This window comes from Hyla sarda, unplaced genomic scaffold (genome assembly GCF_029499605.1).
Source record: "Hyla sarda isolate aHylSar1 unplaced genomic scaffold, aHylSar1.hap1 scaffold_2061, whole genome shotgun sequence".
Classification (NCBI taxonomy): Eukaryota; Metazoa; Chordata; class Amphibia; order Anura; family Hylidae; genus Hyla; species Hyla sarda.
The window spans coordinates 13136-39292 of record NW_026608725.1 but is presented as its reverse complement, the minus strand read 5'-3'; the positions used below and the strand labels follow the sequence as shown (position 1 = coordinate 39292).

The following is a 26157-nucleotide window of genomic DNA, read 5'->3' as shown; positions in this document are numbered from 1 at the left end:
AGGAATCTTTCTTTTTAACCCTGTAAGGGGGTGGTGCACTGTACCCGAAGATACTGCCATATCGGGTCAATGCATAGGGCGACGGAAGCAAGCTTCGAAATCGGCCCCCGTTCTCAAAAATCCATTTAATATATGGTCCCCAGATAGGGGACGTATCAGATATTAAACTGATAAGAACAGATACTACACTTGATCTTAGCCAAAAGGCCGAGAAGCGATAACCGTGAAAGGGGCGGGCCCAACAAGGTCCCCTTCATGGGCACTATCACTGCTTGCTGTCAGGGAGGCTGCCAGACAATTTTCCATGCACACTCTGGGCTGGGGGGCAGTCAACCACCAGTACACACAGCAGAACCTAAACCCATACCATTATTGCTAAGCAGCAAGACAGGGGCCCATTGCACTCCCACGGGGCCTTTTTAAATGCAATCCATAACCCGGATTTGCCAGGAACCCTTCTTACTCCTCCTACTTGCATGTGACACTGGGCTTAGGATCTGCATAGGAAACACACACACAAGCACACACCTACCTTTGTTGCCTGCAGATGCCTCCTTGGCTGTCCCCAAACGGTATCAAACCAACACCCACGGGAAGCTGTAAGCATAGAGGACATGCCTGCACCCCATTGGACTTACCTGTGTGGGTTAAACCCGGGTTATTTGACAACCTATGGCGGTGATGGTTCTGCTCAGGCAGAGCAGTGCTGATGCTCCTCATAAAGCTGTCGCTGCTGTGAAGGTTCTAGGTGACATCACAAATCCCTATGGTTACATACACAACAAAGCTGGGTTGTTGTTGTTTACACTCTGCAAGGCCTGTGGAAGTGAGTGACATCATAGCACTGTAGTTCTGAGGGTTCTAGATGGATGCAACAATCTCCTGTTGCTTCTATGAAGGCCATAATAGACGACATCACCAAACAGCTCCATAGTCACATACACAGCAAAGGAGAGATGTTGTTTACACCTAGTGATGTCAGTGGTATTGAGTGACATCACAGCACAGTGCTAAGGCTCCTGGGCCTGGACACAGCAGCGGCTGCAATATCTCAACGGAGAATACGTTTATATATATGTGTGTGTGTGCGCGTATATATATATATATATATATATATATATATATATATATATATATTTCTCCGCCGAAATCACTTTTAAACCCATTTCCACCTTTTTTTCCCTTCTCTTCCTCTTACTTTTTTTTCACGTTTTTTTACGTTTTTCTCCTTTTCGCCTCTTTTCTGGGCGTATTATTCTTCTTTTTCTTCTTTTTTTTCGTCTAATGCATACCCCATCAGTGCAGCAATGCTTATTCAATACCGCCAGCAGATGGAGACACTGGGGGATAATTTTCTAAGGATTTATACTGATTTTTCCTGTCTGAATTTGTCGCACAGAAAGTTGCAGGCCAAATATGTGTGACATTTCTGCGACTTTAGCTTCTAGAGCATTTTTACAACATTATACATAGGTGCTGAATACATAAAAAGCGACTGTTCAGCGACAGACAAGTCGCATCGGCTGAAAGTAGGCCAGAATGTCAGTCCATGTTGGAGCAGGTTTAGATACAGTCTAAAGCATAGATCTCAAAGTCTGTGCACAGAATTTAGCAAGGGCCTCGCACCTTCTGATGCATCAGGTAGGTGCACAATAGCATAGCCTAACCCTCTGTACTTTGGTCTATATTGATGCGGGACATAGACAGCCAGCTGATGACCAATCCATTAGTGCAATGGATGGCTGGAAGCATTTGTCTTTGCAATACCACAGAAGCAATGCATGGTCAATGTACAGCAATGACACACCTGTGTGAACAGCCAGGAGACCCCCCCCCCCCATGTTATGTTACATAGTTACATAGTTAGTACGGTCGAAAAAAGACATATGTCCATCAAGTTCAACCAGGGAATTAAGGGGTAGGGGTGTGGCGCGATATTGGGGAAGGGATGAGATTTTATATTTCTTCATAAGCATTAATCTTATTTTGTCAATTAGGAACATTCAGCACCCACCCGCTATCAAGGCAGCTGCCTATCATGTCATGCCCTACCTGCACAGGTGTGCTGGCTACTCAAATGATCCAATTAAGGAGGCCATTTAGTCAGCAGCAGCAGAAGTCCTGTGCCTGGACGCTCCAACAGCGGCCAGACACAAGCAGAAGCAGAAGCAGCAGCAGCACCACCTTTTGTTTTTTGGCTGCAGCAGCAGCAGCAGCAAGGCCCACAGGGCTGGCTAGCTGGCTAGCCAGCAAGCAGGTAGCAATGAAAGTAGGAATCTTTCTTTTTAACCCTGTAAGGGGGTGGTGCACTGTACCCGAAGATACTGCCATATCGGGTCAATGCATAGGGCGACGGAAGCAAGCTTCGAAATCGGCCCCCGTTCTCAAAAATCCATTTAATATATGGTCCCCAGATAGGGGACGTATCAGATATTAAACTGATAAGAACAGATACTACACTTGATCTTAGCCAAAAGGCCGAGAAGCGATAACCGTGAAAGGGGCGGGCCCAACAAGGTCCCCTTCATGGGCACTATCACTGCTTGCTGTCAGGGAGGCTGCCAGACAATTTTCCATGCACACTCTGGGCTGGGGGGCAGTCAACCACCAGTACACACAGCAGAACCTAAACCCATACCATTATTGCTAAGCAGCAAGACAGGGGCCCATTGCACTCCCACGGGGCCTTTTTAAATGCAATCCATAACCCGGATTTGCCAGGAACCCTTCTTACTCCTCCTACTTGCATGTGACACTGGGCTTAGGATCTGCATAGGAAACACACACACAAGCACACACCTACCTTTGTTGCCTGCAGATGCCTCCTTGGCTGTCCCCAAACGGTATCAAACCAACACCCACGGGAAGCTGTAAGCATAGAGGACATGCCTGCACCCCATTGGACTTACCTGTGTGGGTTAAACCCGGGTTATTTGACAACCTATGGCGGTGATGGTTCTGCTCAGGCAGAGCAGTGCTGATGCTCCTCATAAAGCTGTCGCTGCTGTGAAGGTTCTAGGTGACATCACAAATCCCTATGGTTACATACACAACAAAGCTGGGTTGTTGTTGTTTACACTCTGCAAGGCCTGTGGAAGTGAGTGACATCATAGCACTGTAGTTCTGAGGGTTCTAGATGGATGCAACAATCTCCTGTTGCTTCTATGAAGGCCATAATAGACGACATCACCAAACAGCTCCATAGTCACATACACAGCAAAGGAGAGATGTTGTTTACACCTAGTGATGTCAGTGGTATTGAGTGACATCACAGCACAGTGCTAAGGCTCCTGGGCCTGGACACAGCAGCGGCTGCAATATCTCAACGGAGAATACGTTTATATATATGTGTGTGTGTGCGCGTATATATATATATATATATATATATATATATATATATATATTTCTCCGCCGAAATCACTTTTAAACCCATTTCCACCTTTTTTTCCCTTCTCTTCCTCTTACTTTTTTTTCACGTTTTTTTACGTTTTTCTCCTTTTCGCCTCTTTTCTGGGCGTATTATTCTTCTTTTTCTTCTTTTTTTTCGTCTAATGCATACCCCATCAGTGCAGCAATGCTTATTCAATACCGCCAGCAGATGGAGACACTGGGGGATAATTTTCTAAGGATTTATACTGATTTTTCCTGTCTGAATTTGTCGCACAGAAAGTTGCAGGCCAAATATGTGTGACATTTCTGCGACTTTAGCTTCTAGAGCATTTTTACAACATTATACATAGGTGCTGAATACATAAAAAGCGACTGTTCAGCGACAGACAAGTCGCATCGGCTGAAAGTAGGCCAGAATGTCAGTCCATGTTGGAGCAGGTTTAGATACAGTCTAAAGCATAGATCTCAAAGTCTGTGCACAGAATTTAGCAAGGGCCTCGCACCTTCTGATGCATCAGGTAGGTGCACAATAGCATAGCCTAACCCTCTGTACTTTGGTCTATATTGATGCGGGACATAGACAGCCAGCTGATGACCAATCCATTAGTGCAATGGATGGCTGGAAGCATTTGTCTTTGCAATACCACAGAAGCAATGCATGGTCAATGTACAGCAATGACACACCTGTGTGAACAGCCAGGAGACCCCCCCCCCCCATGTTATGTTACATAGTTACATAGTTAGTACGGTCGAAAAAAGACATATGTCCATCAAGTTCAACCAGGGAATTAAGGGGTAGGGGTGTGGCGCGATATTGGGGAAGGGATGAGATTTTATATTTCTTCATAAGCATTAATCTTATTTTGTCAATTAGGAACATTCAGCACCCACCCGCTATCAAGGCAGCTGCCTATCATGTCATGCCCTACCTGCACAGGTGTGCTGGCTACTCAAATGATCCAATTAAGGAGGCCATTTAGTCAGCAGCAGCAGAAGTCCTGTGCCTGGACGCTCCAACAGCGGCCAGACACAAGCAGAAGCAGAAGCAGCAGCAGCACCACCTTTTGTTTTTTGGCTGCAGCAGCAGCAGCAGCAAGGCCCACAGGGCTGGCTAGCTGGCTAGCCAGCAAGCAGGTAGCAATGAAAGTAGGAATCTTTCTTTTTAACCCTGTAAGGGGGTGGTGCACTGTACCCGAAGATACTGCCATATCGGGTCAATGCATAGGGCGACGGAAGCAAGCTTCGAAATCGGCCCCCGTTCTCAAAAATCCATTTAATATATGGTCCCCAGATAGGGGACGTATCAGATATTAAACTGATAAGAACAGATACTACACTTGATCTTAGCCAAAAGGCCGAGAAGCGATAACCGTGAAAGGGGCGGGCCCAACAAGGTCCCCTTCATGGGCACTATCACTGCTTGCTGTCAGGGAGGCTGCCAGACAATTTTCCATGCACACTCTGGGCTGGGGGGCAGTCAATACCAGTACACACAGCAGAACCTAAACCCATACCATTATTGCTAAGCAGCAAGACAGGGGCCCATTGCACTCCCACGGGGCCTTTTTAAATGCAATCCATAACCCGGATTTGCCAGGAACCCTTCTTACTCCTCCTACTTGCATGTGACACTGGGCTTAGGATCTGCATAGGAAACACACACACAAGCACACACCTACCTTTGTTGCCTGCAGATGCCTCCTTGGCTGTCCCCAAACGGTATCAAACCAACACCCACGGGAAGCTGTAAGCATAGAGGACATGCCTGCACCCCATTGGACTTACCTGTGTGGGTTAAACCCGGGTTATTTGACAACCTATGGCGGTGATGGTTCTGCTCAGGCAGAGCAGTGCTGATGCTCCTCATAAAGCTGTCGCTGCTGTGAAGGTTCTAGGTGACATCACAAATCCCTATGGTTACATACACAACAAAGCTGGGTTGTTGTTGTTTACACTCTGCAAGGCCTGTGGAAGTGAGTGACATCATAGCACTGTAGTTCTGAGGGTTCTAGATGGATGCAACAATCTCCTGTTGCTTCTATGAAGGCCATAATAGACGACATCACCAAACAGCTCCATAGTCACATACACAGCAAAGGAGAGATGTTGTTTACACCTAGTGATGTCAGTGGTATTGAGTGACATCACAGCACAGTGCTAAGGCTCCTGGGCCTGGACACAGCAGCGGCTGCAATATCTCAACGGAGAATACGTTTATATATATATGTGTGTGTGTGCGCGTATATATATATATATATATATATATATATATATATATATTTCTCCGCCGAAATCACTTTTAAACCCATTTCCACCTTTTTTCCCTTCTCTTCCTCTTACTTTTTTTTCACGTTTTTTTACGTTTTTCTCCTTTTCGCCTCTTTTCTGGGCGTATTATTCTTCTTTTTCTTCTTTTTTTTCGTCTAATGCATACCCCATCAGTGCAGCAATGCTTATTCAATACCGCCAGCAGATGGAGACACTGGGGGATAATTTTCTAAGGATTTATACTGATTTTTCCTGTCTGAATTTGTCGCACAGAAAGTTGCAGGCCAAATATGTGTGACATTTCTGCGACTTTAGCTTCTAGAGCATTTTTACAACATTATACATAGGTGCTGAATACATAAAATGCGACTGTTCAGCGACAGACAAGTCGCATCGGCTGAAAGTAGGCCAGAATGTCAGTCCATGTTGGAGCAGGTTTAGATACAGTCTAAAGCATAGATCTCAAAGTCTGTGCACAGAATTTAGCAAGGGCCTCGCACCTTCTGATGCATCAGGTAGGTGCACAATAGCATAGCCTAACCCTCTGTACTTTGGTCTATATTGATGCGGGACATAGACAGCCAGCTGATGACCAATCCATTAGTGCAATGGATGGCTGGAAGCATTTGTCTTTGCCTTTGCAATACCACAGAAGCAATGCATGGTCAATGTACAGCAATGACACACCTGTGTGAACAGCCAGGAGACCCCCCCCCCCCCCCATGTTATGTTACATAGTTACATAGTTAGTACGGTCGAAAAAAGACATATGTCCATCAAGTTCAACCAGGGAATTAAGGGGTAGGGGTGTGGCGCGATATTGGGGAAGGGATGAGATTTTATATTTCTTCATAAGCATTAATCTTATTTTGTCAATTAGGAACATTCAGCACCCACCCGCTATCAAGGCAGCTGCCTATCATGTCATGCCCTACCTGCACAGGTGTGCTGGCTACTCAAATGATCCAATTAAGGAGGCCATTTAGTCAGCAGCAGCAGAAGTCCTGTGCCTGGACGCTCCAACAGCGGCCAGACACAAGCAGAAGCAGAAGCAGCAGCAGCACCACCTTTTGTTTTTTGGCTGCAGCAGCAGCAGCAGCAAGGCCCACAGGGCTGGCTAGCTGGCTAGCCAGCAAGCAGGTAGCAATGAAAGTAGGAATCTTTCTTTTTAACCCTGTAAGGGGGTGGTGCACTGTACCCGAAGATACTGCCATATCGGGTCAATGCATAGGGCGACGGAAGCAAGCTTCGAAATCGGCCCCCGTTCTCAAAAATCCATTTAATATATGGTCCCCAGATAGGGGACGTATCAGATATTAAACTGATAAGAACAGATTTTTTTTGATTGAAAGAGCTTTATTTTCCGTTCAGTCATTACAAGTCGTACAATAAATTACAGTCACACAAAGCATGATAGTACAATACACAGCAAAGGTTCCCTAAGCTAAACATCGCACACCATGCTACTCTAACATTCAGCTCAATCCTGCAATATAAAGGCACAAGAGATCAAACAAAAACCGAATAATACAATCTGTGATCGGGGTAGGGGTGTGGGCGACTATGTGGGGGTAGGGAGGGGGCGGATCACAGGGCCAAACTGTTGGGCTGTATCTTCAGGGAGACATGGGAGAAGGAGAGGGGTCTTCACTCCTCTTCTTCCTCATCAACGGCCGAGCTGTCCAAGATGGAATAGTCTCTAAGCAGGTTCTTGATGAACCTGCGGCAGTCCCGGACGGACATGTTTTCCCTGTTGATCACGAGGCGGTTCCTGGCAAGCCACACTGCGTCCTTAAAACAGTTCATAAGGCGCCAGGCCTCCTGGATGGCCTCCACGTCGTGGGTCCCAGGGAACAGGCCGTAAAGCACCGAATGGTACGATAGGCAGCTCCTGGGCACTGAGTCTCTGAGTTCGTATTCTAGGGCGTCCAACAGACCCTGTGCAAAGGGGCACTGCCAAAACACGTGGAAAGATGTTTCCTCCACGTAGGGGCAACGGGGGCAGTACCGGGTCTTGCACAGGTTGCGGGCATGCATGAATGACCTGAGAGAGAGACCTCCCATGACGGCCATCCACGACAAGTCCTTGTGTCCATTGGTAAGCCGCTTTGAGGCCACATTGTTCCAAACTGTCTCTGCAGTGGCTGCGGGGAGTCCCGGAACCAGCTCGGTCGAGTCCTTAGCTCGGATGAGCTTGTGGATTGTCTTTGGCTTCCATAGGTCTGGTTTCAGTCCTTCCAGCTGGTGCTCCCTCACAAACCGGACAACATCCCCATAGAACCAGGGAGTGTTCCAGTTGTAAGGGATGGAGCTGTCCCACTTGTCCCAGCCCAGCTGTCTCCAGAGGGGCATGAGAAGCAAGCGAGACATGGACCTGCCCGCTGAGCCAGTCTTTTCTACAAGAGTCCGCTGCACCGTGACACATGCAAAGGAGGCCCTCAGCAGAGCGGGGATGTCGGGTATTCCCTTCCCACCCTTGCGGGGTTCCTTGTACATCACGGTCCTCTTGACTCTGTCCATTTTGCCCCAGACGAAGCCAAACACTGTCCGGGTGATGGCCTTGCAAACGGTGGTATGGGGAGGCCAGGCCTGTGCGGTATATTGGAGCACAGGCAAAACTTCACTCCGCAGGACAAGTGCCTTGCCTTCCATCGTGAGCTTTCTGGAGCTCCACAGTCCGATCTTCGAGTTTATCCTTCCTAGTCGGTCTTGCCAAGACTTAAGGGCCGCTCCTTCCTTCCCGAACCAGACTCCAAGAATTTGAATGAAGTCCGGCTTAATAGTAAAGGGGAAGGGGGCGGAAGAAGCCAGGAGCCATTCCCCGAAGAGCATGGCCTCCGACTTCCCGCAGTTGACTTTTGCCCCCGAAGCTCTGCCGAAGTCCTCGCAGGTCTGGACGAGTGCAGTCACCGAACGCTGGTCAGCGCAGAAGACGGTCACGTCGTCCATGTAGAGCGAGCACTTGACCTCGTGGCGATCTGGTCCTGGTGCGGTGATCCCTCTGATCTCTCCATTCTGCCGGATAGTCTCAGCGAAGAGCTCTATAACACAAACAAAAAGGAGAGGTGAAAGAGGGCAGCCTTGTCTAACCCCTGAAAGAATGGAAAAGGGGTCAGTCTTCCAGCCGTTCACCAACACCGTGCTGTAAATGTCAAAATACATAACGTTAACAAAAGAGCAAAACATCTTCCCCAGACCCAGCCTGCGCAAAACCCTGTCCATGAATGCGTGGGAGACACGGTCGAACGCCTTCTCCTGATCTAAGCTGACCAGGGCGGCGCGGCCCCCGCGGTCCTGGATGTAATGGACCGTGTCTCTCACAAGGACAAGGCTGTCGGCAATCCTGCGGCCAGGAATGCTGCAGGTCTGGTCCGGATGGACGATCTGCCCCATGACAGGTTTCAGCCTGTTGGCCAGCACCTTGGCGAGGATCTTGTAGTCCACGTTCAGGAGAGAGATGGGACGCCAGTTTTTCAGGTCGCATCTCTCCCCCTTCCGCTTATACAAGATCGTGATCATCCCTTCCCTCAACGACGGAGGCATTCTGCCCCCCACCACCATCTCCTCGTACACCTCCAACAGGTCCGGACAGATCAGGTCACCCAGCGCTACGTAGAGCTCGGCCGGGAGACCGTCACTGCCCGGGGTCTTGCCGGGCTTAAAGGATTTAGCGGCAGAGAGCAGCTCCCCCACCGTCAAGGGGTCGTCCATAGCCGCCGCACCTGCGGGATCAACAACGTTAGTGACACCTGACAGGAACCTCTCGGCGGCTTCGGGGTCGGATGACTTGGGGGCGTAGAGGTTGCTGTAGAAGTCGTGGACGACCCCCATCACTTCCTCCTTGCCGCTCCTCATGTGTCCGGTCTCATCTCGTAGCTCAGTCAGGGGCGTGTGGCCGGCATGGAGCTTCCTGAAAAAGAAAGAGTTACATTTCTCACCCTTCTCCAGGTTCTCCACCTTGGAACGAAAAACGATTCGCTTGGATTCCTCCTCAAAGTGCCTTTTCAAGCTCTTTTTGGTCTCCTCCAGCTCCTCCCTGACGTCCCAGCCACACTGGAGCAGGTCCTGCAGGGACCGCAGCTCGCGCTGCAGTTTCCTCAAGTCCCACTTCTTCGCACACGCCTGTTGTCTGCCTTTTGCCTGAAAGAAACAACGGAATTCGACTTTAACATATTCCCACCAATCGCTGATGCACTTGAACAGACATTTGTCATTTCGCCATACAAGGTAAGCATCCCTAAGTTCCTCCATGACCTCCCTCTGCTCCAACAGGGCACAATTCAACTTCCAGGAGCCCGGGCCAGGTGGGAATCCATGGCCCAGAGTCCCCCGGAATCGAATGGCCCTGTGGTCAGAGAAGAAGCAGGGGACCATAGAGTACGACACCTTTCTGACTGCTCTCGAAGTGAAGATGAAGTCTATCCGAGAACGGAGCGAGCCATCGGGGCGGCTCCACGTATAGTTTACGGAGCCGTTCCCGACGGACCCGACAACGTCCTGCAAGGATGCCTCCGTCACCATCTCAATCAGCAGTTTAGACGTCACGTCCAGGTTGGCGGATGTGCCAGAACTGCGCCCGTCCACCTCAATGGGGCAGTTGAAGTCACCACCCAACACTACTGCCCTAGTGGTGGCGAGTTCAGCCCGCAGGGCCTGGAGAACCTCCAGTCGGACATCCCTCTCAGGGGAGGCGTACACGTTGATGAGCCGCACGGGCTCACCCGCCCAGGAACCGTCTGCGACAAGAAGTCTGCCACAGACGAGCTCCCGGACGGAATCAAGTGCAAAGTTACCTCCCCTGATCAGGATGGCCACCCCCGCAGACCTATTGTCGCCCCCACCAGACCAGTAGGAAGGGCCGTGAGGCCACTGCCTGGCCAGATGGTTGTAAGACCTAGAAGCAGACAAAGCACATTCTTGCAACATGTAAACATCACACCTCTGGGAATCTAAGAACGTAAGAACAGTCTGAAATCTAAACCAAGCTCTAATACTCCTCACATTAATGCAGAAGATGTTGAGATCAGCCATGGGAATAAAAAGAGAGGTTAGTTCTGATACTAGTTACCAGTCTGGTCGGACGGGTCCTCTTCTCTGGCGCCTGTCGGCTCCTGTGGCTTCTCGTAGCGCCCTTCCAAGAACTCGTCGTAGACCGTGTTGGACGGAGTGTCCAGGATTTTCTTAACCTCTGGGTCCTGCAGCAGCTCTTCCATAGATTGAGCTTGGACTGGCTCTGCTTGGACCTGCTCCACTTGGGCCTGCTCCATCACCTCCTCTCCTTCTGAAGCTTCAAGGCTCTCGCAGACCTGCTCCATCTCCTCCTCCTCATCTGAAGCTTGAGGGGTCTCGCAGGTCTCGATTATCTTTCTTTTGTGGGACTCTTCTGATACGTTGTCCCTTCCTTTCCTCTTCCTCTGTATGGTACCTGGGGGAGGAAGCACAGGAAAGTCCTCCGAAGGGCGGGCACCAGCAGCTGGAGGGGGGGTTAGGTGCTGCTGGGCCAGGAGAGAAAGGAGGCTGGGTGGGGCGGGGGGCAGGAGAGAGTGCCCGGGCAGGGGAGGACGGGGCAGGGGTGGGCCGGGCAGGGGAGGACGGGGCAGGGGTGGGCCGGGCAGGGGAGGACGGGGCAGGGGTGGGCCGGGGTGGGGTACGGGGGGCAGGGGTGGGCCGGGGTGGGGTACGGGGGGCAGGGGTGGGGCGGGATGGGGCAGGAGGGGCGGGGGTGGGACGGGATGGGGCAGGAGGGGCAGGGGTGGGACGGGATGGGGCAGGAGGGGCAGGGGTGGGACGGGATGGGGCAGGGGTGGGACGGGATGGGGCAGGGGTGGGGCGGGATGGGGCAGGAGATGGGGCGGGAGGGGCAGGGGATGGGGCGGGAGGGGCAGGGGAGGGGCGGGACGGGGCAGGGGTGGTGGCTTTCGCCTTCTTACCCTCCTTGGTCGGCTTGGCCATCCGTGGTGTTGGCTCCGGAGCTGGGGCTGGCTTCGGTGCTCTCGCTGCCACAGATGCCCATGTTCTCTCCCTCTGGGGGCAGTCCTTGTAGCTGTGGGCTGCCAGTCCGCAGAGGTTGCAGGTCTTGCTCTTGGGGCAGTCCTTGGTCGTGTGACCTGTCACACGGCAATACCTGCAGGCATCCTCCGTACAGTCCTTGCCCTCGTGGCCCATCTTGCCACATCTCCTGCAGGTCTGCGGCATGTCCGGGTAGAAGATAAGTCCTGTGGAGTTGCCCAAGGAAAATGTCGTTGGCAGGTGCTGTAGTCCGTCTGGAGAAGCAGGGTTCTTGTTGAGTCTGACGACCACAGACCACTTGCAGGTCCAGTATCCGAGTGAGTTCAGGATGCGGGTGGGCTCCCTCACCACGGTGCAGAAGCGTTTCAGGAAGGTCGAGATGTCCGTGCCTGGGGTGTGTGGGTTCCGCATTGAGACCGTCACCCGCCTCTCCTCTCTTTGAATAAGGCAGTTGCCCACAAAGCGAGAGAAAGGGGATTCGGGACTCGCCGCTTTCACCACCTCCCAGTATCTTCTACAGGTCCCAATGGTGGCAAAGGTGATGTAGAAGATTCCCGAAAAGAAGGTTGCTATTCCCAGGGTGTCAGCCGTGGGGAAGCCTTGATCCGCCAGCATCTTCTTGCAGAACACGTCGTGGGACATGTCCGGCACCCTTCCGTCCACGGGCTTGAGCTTCAAGGCAACAGTCTGCCTCATCCAGGGCTCCAGGGTTGGAGCTTCCAGGTTAGGAATTCTGCCGCCCTTCTGCCTTGCCGTGGTGGAGGTTGAAGCTTGCTGTGGTTGGGGCTGGACCTCCAGGCCTTGCCCTGCAGCCTCCTGGGTGGACTTGCTGGTTGAGGCCATGGCTTCTTCCAGCAGGCTCTTTTCCGCTTCCTTGCTTGCTTGTGGAGAGAGGCTTCGCAAAGTCTTCTTTCCCGGGTGGGAGGAGCTATGCAGATCCGGTCCCGGTGGGAGGAGCTATGCAAATCCTTCTCCAGAGGCAGCGAGTTTCTTCGAAAAGATTCTGCGCCGCCTTCCTCTTCGCCGCTGTTCCGGAATTCACCGCCGATTCCCTTCTTCCAGGTTCTTCGTCGGCTTCTTCCGGAGCTGCAGTCTTCAAGATCTTCTCCTTCTTCAGATGTTCCGAGGCAGGCAGGAGACGATCTTCAGGTGGTATGCTCTAGAGAAATGCGGTTCTAATAAGAACGAAAAGTACTGCAATCGTACTACGCAAAATCTCTACCACAATGCTTGGAGTTCTTCAGACCGTAGCGATCATGGTATCTCCCCTGCCAGGTTTTTTTTTTTTTTTCTAAAGCCGAGGAACGTGCTTTCGATTCACCCAAAGTGCAAGAAAAAGTGCAAACGTGTTACACTAAAAAAAACGTGCACAAAGGATGCGGTCTATCGCAAGCCTTTCTCCGATAGGAGAGAGGCCCCCCAACAAACCTTACCCTTCGCCTCCGGACCAAAAGGTACCTGCGAGGTTCCAGGTTCGATGTCCCTTTTCGCCGAAGCTACTAGGGGACCACAAATGCTCCCGGCATCCCCCTTGGCGTTAGCCAAGGTATCTGCCCGCAGAGCCGATTACGGTAGGTACCCTGCCAAGCAGGAGTACCCGGGGTGTTTGCAGGGAGGTGCGGAACCTAATGGTCACACACACCTCCCCTAGACCGCCAGGAGGGACACCCAGAAGGGCTACCGCATCCTGACAAATCCTGTGAACACACAACACGCAAAAAGTGACACAGTGAGACAAAAAAGAAATAAATAAGTGAATGTGTGCAGATATACTGCCCGGGCATCCGGCCGGATCTATAAAAATTTCTCTGATCCTAGCCAGAAGGCCGGGAATCAAGAGGTGAGTGCCACAAGGTGAAGAGATTATGGTGCCCGTGCTTCAACTCAGTGAGTCTATCCTCCCAGTGAGTTTCGGCACCTCGGGGTCACCACTCCCCGAGGCACAAAAGTACCTCGGCTCTAGACCCTCTCAGCCTCATGGCGAGACCCGCCAGGTACTACACTTGATCTTAGCCAAAAGGCCGAGAAGCGATAACCGTGAAAGGGGCGGGCCCAACAAGGTCCCCTTCATGGGCACTATCACTGCTTGCTGTCAGGGAGGCTGCCAGACAATTTTCCATGCACACTCTGGGCTGGGGGGCAGTCAACCACCAGTACACACAGCAGAACCTAAACCCATACCATTATTGCTAAGCAGCAAGACAGGGGCCCATTGCACTCCCACGGGGCCTTTTTAAATGCAATCCATAACCCGGATTTGCCAGGAACCCTTCTTACTCCTCCTACTTGCATGTGACACTGGGCTTAGGATCTGCATAGGAAACACACACACAAGCACACACCTACCTTTGTTGCCTGCAGATGCCTCCTTGGCTGTCCCCAAACGGTATCAAACCAACACCCACGGGAAGCTGTAAGCATAGAGGACATGCCTGCACCCTATTGGACTTACCTGTGTGGGTTAAATCCGGGTTATTTGGCAACCTATGGCGGTGATGGTTCTGCTCAGGCAGAGCAGTGCTGATGCTCCTCATAAAGCTGTCGCTGCTGTGAAGGTTCTAGGTGACATCACAACCCCTATGGTTACATACACAACAAAGCTGGGTTGTTGTTGTTTACACTCTGCAAGGCCTGTGGAAGTGAGTGACATCATAGCACTGTAGTTCTGAGGGTTCTAGATGGATGCAACAATCTCCTGTTGCTTCTATGAAGGCCATAATAGACGACATCACCAAACAGCTCCATAGTCACATACACAGCAAAGGAGAGATGTTGTTTACACCTAGTGATGTCAGTGGTATTGAGTGACATCACAGCACAGTGCTAAGGCTCCTGGGCCTGGACACAGCAGCGGCTGCAATATCTCAACGGAGAATACGTTTATATATGTGTGTGTGTGTGCGCGTGTGTGTATATATATATATATATATATATATATATATATATATATATATTTCTCCGCCGAAATCACTTTTCAACCCATTTCCACCTTTTTTTCCCTTCTCTTCCTCTTACTTTTTTTTCACGTTTTTTTACGTTTTTCTCCTTTTCGCCTCTTTCCTGGGCGTATTATTCTTCTTTTTCATCTTTTTTTTCGTCTAATGCATACCCCATCAGTGCAGCAACGCTTATTCAATACCGCCAGCAGATGGAGACACTGGGGGATAATTTTCTAAGGATTTATACTGATTTTTCCTGTCTGAATTTGTCGCACAGAAAGTTGCAGGCCAAATATGTGTGACATTTCTGCGACTCTAGCTTCTAGAGCATTTTTACAACATTATACATAGGTGCTGAATACATAAAAAGCGACTGTTCAGCGACAGACAAGTCGCATCGGCTGAAAGTAGGCCAGAATGTCAGTCCATGTTGGAGCAGGTTTAGATACAGTCTAAAGCATAGATCTCAAAGTCTGTGCACAGAATTTAGCAAGGGCCTCGCACCTTCTGATGCATCAGGTAGGTGCACAATAGCATAGCCTAACCCTCTGTACTTTGGTCTATATTGATGCGGGACATAGACAGCCAGCTGATGACCAATCCATTAGTGCAATGGATGGCTGGAAGCATTTGTCTTTGCCTTTGCAATACCACAGAAGCAATGCATGGTCAATGTACAGCAATGACACACCTGTGTGAACAGCCAGGAGACCCCCCCCCCCCCATGTTATGTTACATAGTTACATAGTTAGTACGGTCGAAAAAAGACATATGTCCATCAAGTTCAACCAGGGAATTAAGGGGTAGGGGTGTGGCGCGATATTGGGGAAGGGATGAGATTTTATATTTCTTCATAAGCATTAATCTTATTTTGTCAATTAGGAACATTCAGCACCCACCCGCTATCAAGGCAGCTGCCTATCATGTCAAGCCCTACCTGCACAGGTTTGCTGACTACTCAAATGATCCAATTAAGGAGGCCATTTAGTCAGCAGCAGCAGAAGTCCTGTGCCTGGACGCTCCAACAGTGGCCAGACACAAGCAGAAGCAGCAGCAGCACCACCTTTTGTTTTTTGGCTGCAGCAGCAGCAAGGCCCACAGGGCTGGCTAGCTGGCTAGCCAGCAAGCAGGTAGCAATGAAAGTAGGAATCTTTCTTTTTAACCCTGTAAGGGGGTGGTGCACTGTACCCGAAGATACTGCCATATCGGGTCAATGCATAGGGCGACGGAAGCAAGCTTCGAAATCGGCCCCCGTTCTCAAAAATCCATTTAATATATGGTCGCCAGATAGGGGACGTATCAGATATTAAACTGATAAGAACAGATACTACACTTGATCTTAGCCAAAAGGCCGAGAAGCGATAACCGTGAAAGGGGCGGGCCCAACAAGGTCCCCTTCATGGGCACTATCACTGCTTGCTGTCAGGGAGGCTGCCAGACAATTTTCCATGCACACTCTGGGCTGGGGGGCAGTCAACCACCAGTACACACAGCAGAACCTAAACCCATACCATTATTGCTAAGCAGCAAGACAGGGGCCCATTGCACTCCCACGGGGCCTTTTTAAATGCAATCCATAACCCGGATTTGCCAGGAACCCTTCTTACTCCTCCTACTTGCATGTGACACTGGGCTTAGGATCTGCATAGGAAACACACACACAAGCACACACCTACCTTTGTTGCCTGCAGATGCCTCCTTGGCTGTCCCCAAACGGTATCAAACCAACACCCACGGGAAGCTGTAAGCATAGAGGACATGCCTGCACCCTATTGGACTTACCTGTGTGGGTTAAATCCGGGTTATTTGGCAACCTATGGCGGTGATGGTTCTGCTCAGGCAGAGCAGTGCTGATGCTCCTCATAAAGCTGTCGCTGCTGTGAAGGTTCTAGGTGACATCACAATCCCTATGGTTACATACACAACAAAGCTGGGTTGTTGTTGTTTACACTCTGCAAGGCCTGTGGAAGTGAGTGACATCATAGCACTGTAGTTCTGAGGGTTCTAGATGGATGCAACAATCTCCTGTTGCTTCTATGAAGGCCATAATAGACGACATCACCAAACAGCTCCATAGTCACATACACAGCAAAGGTGAGATGTTGTTTACACTTAGTGATGTCAGTGGTATTGAGTGACATCACAGCACAGTGCTAAGGCTCCTGGGCCTGGACACAGCAGCGGCTGCAATATCTCAACGGAGAATACATTTATATATATGTGTGTGTGTGCGCGTGTATATATATATATATATATATATATATATATATATATATATATATTTCTCCGCCGAAATCACTTTTAAACCCATTTCCACCTTTTTTTCCCTTCTCTTCCTCTTACTTTTTTTTCACGTTTTTTTACGTTTTTCTCCTTTTCGCCTCTTTCCTGGGCGTATTATTCTTCTTTTTCTTCTTTTTTTTCGTCTAATGCATACCCCATCAGTGCAGCAACGCTTATTCAATACCGCCAGCAGATGGAGACACTGGGGGATAATTTTCTAAGGATTTATACTGATTTTTCCTGTCTGAATTTGTCGCACAGAAAGTTGCAGGCCAAATATGTGTGACATTTCTGCGACTTTAGCTTCTAGAGCATTTTTACAACATTATACATAGGTGCTGAATACATAAAAAGCGACTGTTCAGCGACAGACAAGTCGCATCGGCTGAAAGTAGGCCAGAATGTCAGTCCATGTTGGAGCAGGTTTAGATACAGTCTAAAGTATAGATCTCAAAGTCTGTGCACAGAATTTAGCAAGGGCCTCGCACCTTCTGATGCATCAGGTAGGTGCACAATAGCATAGCCTAACCCTCTGTACTTTGGTCTATATTGATGCGGGACATAGACAGCCAGCTGATGACCAATCCATTAGTGCAATGGATGGCTGGAAGCATTTGTCTTTGCCTTTGCAATACCACAGAAGCAATGCATGGTCAATGTACAGCAATGACACACCTGTGTGAACAGCCAGGAGACCCCCCCCCCCCCCCCCCATGTTATGTTACATAGTTACATAGTTAGTACGGTCGAAAAAAGACATATGTCCATCAAGTTCAACCAGGGAATTAAGGGGTAGGGGTGTGGCACGATATTGGGGAAGGGATGAGATTTTATATTTCTTCATAAGCATTAATCTTATTTTGTCAATTAGGAACATTCAGCACCCACCCGCTATCAAGGCAGCTGCCAATCATGTCATGCCCTACCTGCACAGGTGTGCTGGCTACTCAAATGATCCAATTAAGGAGGCCATTTAGTCAGCAGCAGCAGAAGTCCTGTGCCTGGACGCTCCAACAGCGGCCAGACACAAGCAGAAGCAGAAGCAGCAGAAGCAGCAGCAGCACCACCTTTTGTTTTTTGGCTGCAGCAGCAGCAAGGCCCACAGGGCTGGCTAGCTGGCTAGCCAGCAAGCAGGTAGCAATGAAAGTAGGAATCTTTCTTTTTAACCCTGTAAGGGGGTGGTGCACTGTACCCGAAGATACTGCCATATCGGGTCAATGCATAGGGCGACGGAAGCAAGCTTCGAAATCGGCCCCCGTTCTCAAAAATCCATTTAATATATGGTCCCCAGATAGGGGACGTATCAGATATTAAACTGATAAGAACAGATACTACACTTGATCTTAGCCAAAAGGCCGAGAAGCGATAACCGTGAAAGGGGCGGGCCCAACAAGGTGCCCTTCATGGGCACTATCACTGCTTGCTGTCAGGGAGGCTGCCAGACAATTTTCCATGCACACTCTGGGCTGGGGGGCAGTCAACCACCAGTACACACAGCAGAACCTAAACCCATACCATTATTGCTAAGCAGCAAGACAGGGGCCCATTGCACTCCCACGGGGCCTTTTTAAATGCAATCCATAACCCGGATTTGCCAGGAACCCTTCTTACTCCTCCTACTTGCATGTGACACTGGGCTTAGGATCTGCATAGGAAACACACACACAAGCACACACCTACCTTTGTTGCCTGCAGATGCCTCCTTGGCTGTCCCCAAACGGTATCAAACCAACACCCACGGGAAGCTGTAAGCATAGAGGACATGCCTGCACCCCATTGGACTTACCTGTGTGGGTTAAACCCGGGTTATTTGACAACCTATGGCGGTGATGGTTCTGCTCAGGCAGAGCAGTGCTGATGCTCCTCATAAAGCTGTCGCTGCTGTGAAGGTTCTAGGTGACATCACAAATCCCTATGGTTACATACACAACAAAGCTGGGTTGTTGTTGTTTACACTCTGCAAGGCCTGTGGAAGTGAGTGACATCATAGCACTGTAGTTCTGAGGGTTCTAGATGGATGCAACAATCTCCTGTTGCTTCTATGAAGGCCATAATAGACGACATCACCAAACAGCTCCATAGTCACATACACAGCAAAGGAGAGATGTTGTTTACACCTAGTGATGTCAGTGGTATTGAGTGACATCACAGCACAGTGCTAAGGCTCCTGGGCCTGGACACAGCAGCGGCTGCAATATCTCAACGGAGAATACGTTTATATATATGTGTGTGTGTGCGCATATATATATATATATATATATATATATATATATATATATATATATTTCTCCGCCGAAATCACTTTTAAACCCATTTCCACCTTTTTTTCCCTTCTCTTCCTCTTACTTTTTTTTCACGTTTTTTTACGTTTTTCTCCTTTTCGCCTCTTTTCTGGGCGTATTATTCTTCTTTTTCTTCTTTTTTTTCGTCTAATGCATACCCCATCAGTGCAGCAATGCTTATTCAATACCGCCAGCAGATGGAGACACTGGGGGATAATTTTCTAAGGATTTATACTGATTTTTCCTGTCTGAATTTGTCGCACAGAAAGTTGCAGGCCAAATATGTGTGACATTTCTGCGACTTTAGCTTCTAGAGCATTTTTACAACATTATACATAGGTGCTGAATACATAAAAAGCGACTGTTCAGCGACAGACAAGTCGCATCGGCTGAAAGTAGGCCAGAATGTCAGTCCATGTTGGAGCAGGTTTAGATACAGTCTAAAGCATAGATCTCAAAGTCTGTGCACAGAATTTAGCAAGGGCCTCGCACCTTCTGATGCATCAGGTAGGTGCACAATAGCATAGCCTAACCCTCTGTACTTTGGTCTATATTGATGCGGGACATAGACAGCCAGCTGATGACCAATCCATTAGTGCAATGGATGACTGGAAGCATTTGTCTTTGCCTTTGCAATACCACAGAAGCAATGCATGGTCAATGTACAGCAATGACACACCTGTGTGAACAGCCAGGAGACCCCCCCCCCCCATGTTATGTTACATAGTTACATAGTTAGTACGGTCGAAAAAAGACATATGTCCATCAAGTTCAACCAGGGAATTAAGGGGTAGGGGTGTGGCGCGATATTGGGGAAGGGATGAGATTTTATATTTCTTCATAAGCATTAATCTTATTTTGTCAATTAGGAACATTCAGCACCCACCCGCTATCAAGGCAGCTGCCTATCATGTCATGCCCTACCTGCACAGGTGTGCTGGCTACTCAAATGATCCAATTAAGGAGGCCATTTAGTCAGCAGCAGCAGAAGTCCTGTGCCTGGACGCTCCAACAGCGGCCAGACACAAGCAGAAGCAGAAGCAGCAGCAGCACCACCTTTTGTTTTTTGGCTGCAGCAGCAGCAGCAGCAAGGCCCACAGGGCTGGCTAGCTGGCTAGCCAGCAAGCAGGTAGCAATGAAAGTAGGAATCTTTCTTTTTAACCCTGTAAGGGGGTGGTGCACTGTACCCGAAGATACTGCCATATCGGGTCAATGCATAGGGCGACGGAAGCAAGCTTCGAAATCGGCCCCCGTTCTCAAAAATCCATTTAATATATGGTCCCCAGATAGGGGACGTATCAGATATTAAACTGATAAGAACAGATACTACACTTGATCTTAGCCAAAAGGCCGAGAAGCGATAACCGTGAAAGGGGCGGGCCCAACAAGGTCCCCTTCATGGGCACTATCACTGCTTGCTGTCAGGGAGGCTGCCAGACAATTTTCCATGCACACTCTGGGCTGGGGGGCAGTCAACCACCAGTACACACAGCAGAACCTAAACCCATACCATTATTGCTAAGCAGCAAGACAGGGGCCCATTGCACTCCCACGGGGCCTTTTTAAATGCAATCCATAACCCGGATTTGCCAGGAACCCTTCTTACTCCTCCTACTTGCATGTGACACTGGGCTTAGGATCTGCATAGGAAACACACACACAAGCACACACCTACCTTTGTTGCCTGCAGATGCCTCCTTGGCTGTCCCCAAACGGTATCAAACCAACACCCACGGGAAGCTGTAAGCATAGAGGACATGCCTGCACCCCATTGGACTTACCTGTGTGGGTTAAACCCGGGTTATTTGACAACCTATGGCGGTGATGGTTCTGCTCAGGCAGAGCAGTGCTGATGCTCCTCATAAAGCTGTCGCTGCTGTGAAGGTTCTAGGTGACATCACAAATCCCTATGGTTACATACACAACAAAGCTGGGTTGTTGTTGTTTACACTCTGCAAGGCCTGTGGAAGTGAGTGACATCATAGCACTGTAGTTCTGAGGGTTCTAGATGGATGCAACAATCTCCTGTTGCTTCTATGAAGGCCATAATAGACGACATCACCAAACAGCTCCATAGTCACATACACAGCAAAGGAGAGATGTTGTTTACACCTAGTGATGTCAGTGGTATTGAGTGACATCACAGCACAGTGCTAAGGCTCCTGGGCCTGGACACAGCAGCGGCTGCAATATCTCAACGGAGAATACGTTTATATATATGTGTGTGTGTGCGCGTATATATATATATATATATATATATATATATATATATATATATTTCTCCGCCGAAATCACTTTTAAACCCATTTCCACCTTTTTTTCCCTTCTCTTCCTCTTACTTTTTTTTCACGTTTTTTTACGTTTTTCTCCTTTTCGCCTCTTTTCTGGGCGTATTATTCTTCTTTTTCTTCTTTTTTTTCGTCTAATGCATACCCCATCAGTGCAGCAATGCTTAGTCAATACCGCCAGCAGATGGAGACACTGGGGGATAATTTTCTAAGGATTTATACTGATTTTTCCTGTCTGAATTTGTCGCACAGAAAGTTGCAGGCCAAATATGTGTGACATTTCTGCGACTTTAGCTTCTAGAGCATTTTTACAACATTATACATAGGTGCTGAATACATAAAAAGCGACTGTTCAGCGACAGACAAGTCGCATCGGCTGAAAGTAGGCCAGAATGTCAGTCCATGTTGGAGCAGGTTTAGATACAGTCTAAAGCATAGATCTCAAAGTCTGTGCACAGAATTTAGCAAGGGCCTCGCACCTTCTGATGCATCAGGTAGGTGCACAATAGCATAGCCTAACCCTCTGTACTTTGGTCTATATTGATGCGGGACATAGACAGCCAGCTGATGACCAATCCATTAGTGCAATGGATGGCTGGAAGCATTTGTCTTTGCCTTTGCAATACCACAGAAGCAATGCATGGTCAATGTACAGCAATGACACACCTGTGTGAACAGCCAGGAGACCCCCCCCCCCATGTTATGTTATGTTACATAGTTACATAGTTAGTACGGTCGAAAAAAGACATATGTCCATCAAGTTCAACCAGGGAATTAAGGGGTAGGGGTGTGGCGCGATATTGGGGAAGGGATGAGATTTTATATTTCTTCATAAGCATTAATCTTATTTTGTCAATTAGGAACATTCAGCACCCACCCGCTATCAAGGCAGCTGCCTATCATGTCATGCCCTACCTGCACAGGTGTGCTGGCTACTCAAATGATCCAATTAAGGAGGCCATTTAGTCAGCAGCAGCAGAAGTCCTGTGCCTGGACGCTCCAACAGCGGCCAGACACAAGCAGAAGCAGAAGCAGCAGCAGCACCACCTTTTGTTTTTTGGCTGCAGCAGCAGCAGCAGCAAGGCCCACAGGGCTGGCTAGCTGGCTAGCCAGCAAGCAGGTAGCAATGAAAGTAGGAATCTTTCTTTTTAACCCTGTAAGGGGGTGGTGCACTGTACCCGAAGATACTGCCATATCGGGTCAATGCATAGGGCGACGGAAGCAAGCTTCGAAATCGGCCCCCGTTCTCAAAAATCCATTTAATATATGGTCCCCAGATAGGGGACGTATCAGATATTAAACTGATAAGAACAGATACTACACTTGATCTTAGCCAAAAGGCCGAGAAGCGATAACCGTGAAAGGGGCGGGCCCAACAAGGTCCCCTTCATGGGCACTATCACTGCTTGCTGTCAGGGAGGCTGCCAGACAATTTTCCATGCACACTCTGGGCTGGGGGGCAGTCAACCACCAGTACACACAGCAGAACCTAAACCCATACCATTATTGCTAAGCAGCAAGACAGGGGCCCATTGCACTCCCACGGGGCCTTTTTAAATGCAATCCATAACCCGGATTTGCCAGGAACCCTTCTTACTCCTCCTACTTGCATGTGACACTGGGCTTAGGATCTGCATAGGAAACACACACACAAGCACACACCTACCTTTGTTGCCTGCAGATGCCTCCTTGGCTGTCCCCAAACGGTATCAAACCAACACCCACGGGAAGCTGTAAGCATAGAGGACATGCCTGCACCCCATTGGACTTACCTGTGTGGGTTAAACCCGGGTTATTTGACAACCTATGGCGGTGATGGTTCTGCTCAGGCAGAGCAGTGCTGATGCTCCTCATAAAGCTGTCGCTGCTGTGAAGGTTCTAGGTGACATCACAAATCCCTATGGTTACATACACAACAAAGCTGGGTTGTTGTTGTTTACACTCTGCAAGGCCTGTGGAAGTGAGTGACATCATAGCACTGTAGTTCTGAGGGTTCTAGATGGATGCAACAATCTCCTGTTGCTTCTATGAAGGCCATAATAGACGACATCACCAAACAGCTCCATAGTCACATACACAGCAAAGGAGAGATGTTGTTTACACCTAGTGATGTCAGTGGTATTGAGTGACATCACAGCACAGTGCTAAGGCTCCTGGGCCTGGACACAGCAGCGGCTGCAATATCTCAACGGAGAATACGTTTATATATATGTGTGTGTGTGCGCGTATATATATATATATATATATATATATATATATATATATATTTCTCCGCCGAAATCACTTTTAAACCCATTTCCACCTTTTTTTCCCTTCTCTTCCTCTTACTTTTTTTTCACGTTTTTTTACGTTTTTCTCCTTTTCGCCTCTTTTCTGGGCGTATTATTCTTCTTTTTCTTCTTTTTTTTCGTCTAATGCATACCCCATCAGTGCAGCAATGCTTATTCAATACCGCCAGCAGATGGAGACACTGGGGGATAATTTTCTAAGGATTTATACTGATTTTTCCTGTCTGAATTTGTCGCACAGAAAGTTGCAGGCCAAATATGTGTGACATTTCTGCGACTTTAGCTTCTAGAGCATTTTTACAACATTATACATAGGTGCTGAATACATAAAAAGCGACTGTTCAGCGACAGACAAGTCGCATCGGCTGAAAGTAGGCCAGAATGTCAGTCCATGTTGGAGCAGGTTTAGATACAGTCTAAAGCATAGATCTCAAAGTCTGTGCACAGAATTTAGCAAGGGCCTCGCACCTTCTGATGCATCAGGTAGGTGCACAATAGCATAGCCTAACCCTCTGTACTTTGGTCTATATTGATGCGGGACATAGACAGCCAGCTGATGACCAATCCATTAGTGCAATGGATGGCTGGAAGCATTTGTCTTTGCCTTTGCAATACCACAGAAGCAATGCATGGTCAATGTACAGCAATGACACACCTGTGTGAACAGCCAGGAGACCCCCCCCCCCCATGTTATGTTACATAGTTACATAGTTAGTACGGTCGAAAAAAGACATATGTCCATCAAGTTCAACCAGGGAATTAAGGGGTAGGGGTGTGGCGCGATATTGGGGAAGGGATGAGATTTTATATTTCTTCATAAGCATTAATCTTATTTTGTCAATTAGGAACATTCAGCACCCACCCGCTATCAAGGCAGCTGCCTATCATGTCATGCCCTACCTGCACAGGTGTGCTGGCTACTCAAATGATCCAATTAAGGAGGCCATTTAGTCAGCAGCAGCAGAAGTCCTGTGCCTGGACGCTCCAACAGCGGCCAGACACAAGCAGAAGCAGAAGCAGCAGCAGCACCACCTTTTGTTTTTTGGCTGCAGCAGCAGCAGCAGCAAGGCCCACAGGGCTGGCTAGCTGGCTAGCCAGCAAGCAGGTAGCAATGAAAGTAGGAATCTTTCTTTTTAACCCTGTAAGGGGGTGGTGCACTGTACCCGAAGATACTGCCATATCGGGTCAATGCATAGGGCGACGGAAGCAAGCTTCGAAATCGGCCCCCGTTCTCAAAAATCCATTTAATATATGGTCCCCAGATAGGGGACGTATCAGATATTAAACTGATAAGAACAGATACTACACTTGATCTTAGCCAAAAGGCCGAGAAGCGATAACCGTGAAAGGGGCGGGCCCAACAAGGTCCCCTTCATGGGCACTATCACTGCTTGCTGTCAGGGAGGCTGCCAGACAATTTTCCATGCACACTCTGGGCTGGGGGGCAGTCAACCACCAGTACACACAGCAGAACCTAAACCCATACCATTATTGCTAAGCAGCAAGACAGGGGCCCATTGCACTCCCACGGGGCCTTTTTAAATGCAATCCATAACCCGGATTTGCCAGGAACCCTTCTTACTCCTCCTACTTGCATGTGACACTGGGCTTAGGATCTGCATAGGAAACACACACACAAGCACACACCTACCTTTGTTGCCTGCAGATGCCTCCTTGGCTGTCCCCAAACGGTATCAAACCAACACCCACGGGAAGCTGTAAGCATAGAGGACATGCCTGCACCCCATTGGACTTACCTGTGTGGGTTAAACCCGGGTTATTTGACAACCTATGGCGGTGATGGTTCTGCTCAGGCAGAGCAGTGCTGATGCTCCTCATAAAGCTGTCGCTGCTGTGAAGGTTCTAGGTGACATCACAAATCCCTATGGTTACATACACAACAAAGCTGGGTTGTTGTTGTTTACACTCTGCAAGGCCTGTGGAAGTGAGTGACATCATAGCACTGTAGTTCTGAGGGTTCTAGATGGATGCAACTGTTGCTTCTATGAAGGCCATAATAGACGACATCACCAAACAGCTCCATAGTCACATACACAGCAAAGGAGAGATGTTGTTTACACCTAGTGATGTCAGTGGTATTGAGTGACATCACAGCACAGTGCTAAGGCTCCTGGGCCTGGACACAGCAGCGGCTGCAATATCTCAACGGAGAATACGTTTATATATATGTGTGTGTGTGCGCGTATATATATATATATATATATATATATATATATATATATATATATATTCTCCGCCGAAATCACTTTTAAACCCATTTCCACCTTTTTTTCCCTTCTCTTCCTCTTACTTTTTTTTCACGTTTTTTTACGTTTTTCTCCTTTTCGCCTCTTTTCTGGGCGTATTATTCTTCTTTTTCTTCTTTTTTTTCGTCTAATGCATACCCCAT

General features: G+C 48.8%; 8 non-coding genes and 1 pseudogene across 8 annotated transcripts; all 9 read right to left on the bottom strand.

Annotated features, from left to right (window-relative positions):
* Window positions 1-28: 28 nt before the first annotated feature.
* LOC130318618 (U2 spliceosomal RNA) lies at window positions 29-219 on the bottom strand. Its single transcript, XR_008865110.1, has one exon. It is a non-coding gene; the product is annotated as a U2 spliceosomal RNA (small nuclear RNA).
* A 2080-nt stretch (window positions 220-2299) lies between these two features.
* On the bottom strand, window positions 2300-2490 carry LOC130318617 (U2 spliceosomal RNA). The gene has a single exon (XR_008865109.1). It is a non-coding gene; the product is annotated as a U2 spliceosomal RNA (small nuclear RNA).
* A 2076-nt stretch (window positions 2491-4566) lies between these two features.
* On the bottom strand, window positions 4567-4757 carry LOC130318616 (U2 spliceosomal RNA). The gene has a single exon (XR_008865108.1). It is a non-coding gene; the product is annotated as a U2 spliceosomal RNA (small nuclear RNA).
* A 2083-nt stretch (window positions 4758-6840) lies between these two features.
* On the bottom strand, window positions 6841-7016 carry LOC130318629 (U2 spliceosomal RNA; annotated as a pseudogene).
* Window positions 7017-15778: 8762 nt separating this feature from the next.
* Window positions 15779-15969, bottom strand: LOC130318628 (U2 spliceosomal RNA). The gene has a single exon (XR_008865119.1). It is a non-coding gene; the product is annotated as a U2 spliceosomal RNA (small nuclear RNA).
* Window positions 15970-18065: 2096 nt separating this feature from the next.
* On the bottom strand, window positions 18066-18256 carry LOC130318615 (U2 spliceosomal RNA). The gene has a single exon (XR_008865107.1). It is a non-coding gene; the product is annotated as a U2 spliceosomal RNA (small nuclear RNA).
* A 2086-nt stretch (window positions 18257-20342) lies between these two features.
* On the bottom strand, window positions 20343-20533 carry LOC130318614 (U2 spliceosomal RNA). The gene has a single exon (XR_008865106.1). It is a non-coding gene; the product is annotated as a U2 spliceosomal RNA (small nuclear RNA).
* Window positions 20534-22621: 2088 nt separating this feature from the next.
* On the bottom strand, window positions 22622-22812 carry LOC130318613 (U2 spliceosomal RNA). The gene has a single exon (XR_008865105.1). It is a non-coding gene; the product is annotated as a U2 spliceosomal RNA (small nuclear RNA).
* A 2082-nt stretch (window positions 22813-24894) lies between these two features.
* Window positions 24895-25085, bottom strand: LOC130318612 (U2 spliceosomal RNA). Its single transcript, XR_008865104.1, has one exon. It is a non-coding gene; the product is annotated as a U2 spliceosomal RNA (small nuclear RNA).
* Between the last annotated feature and the right edge of the window lie 1072 nt (window positions 25086-26157).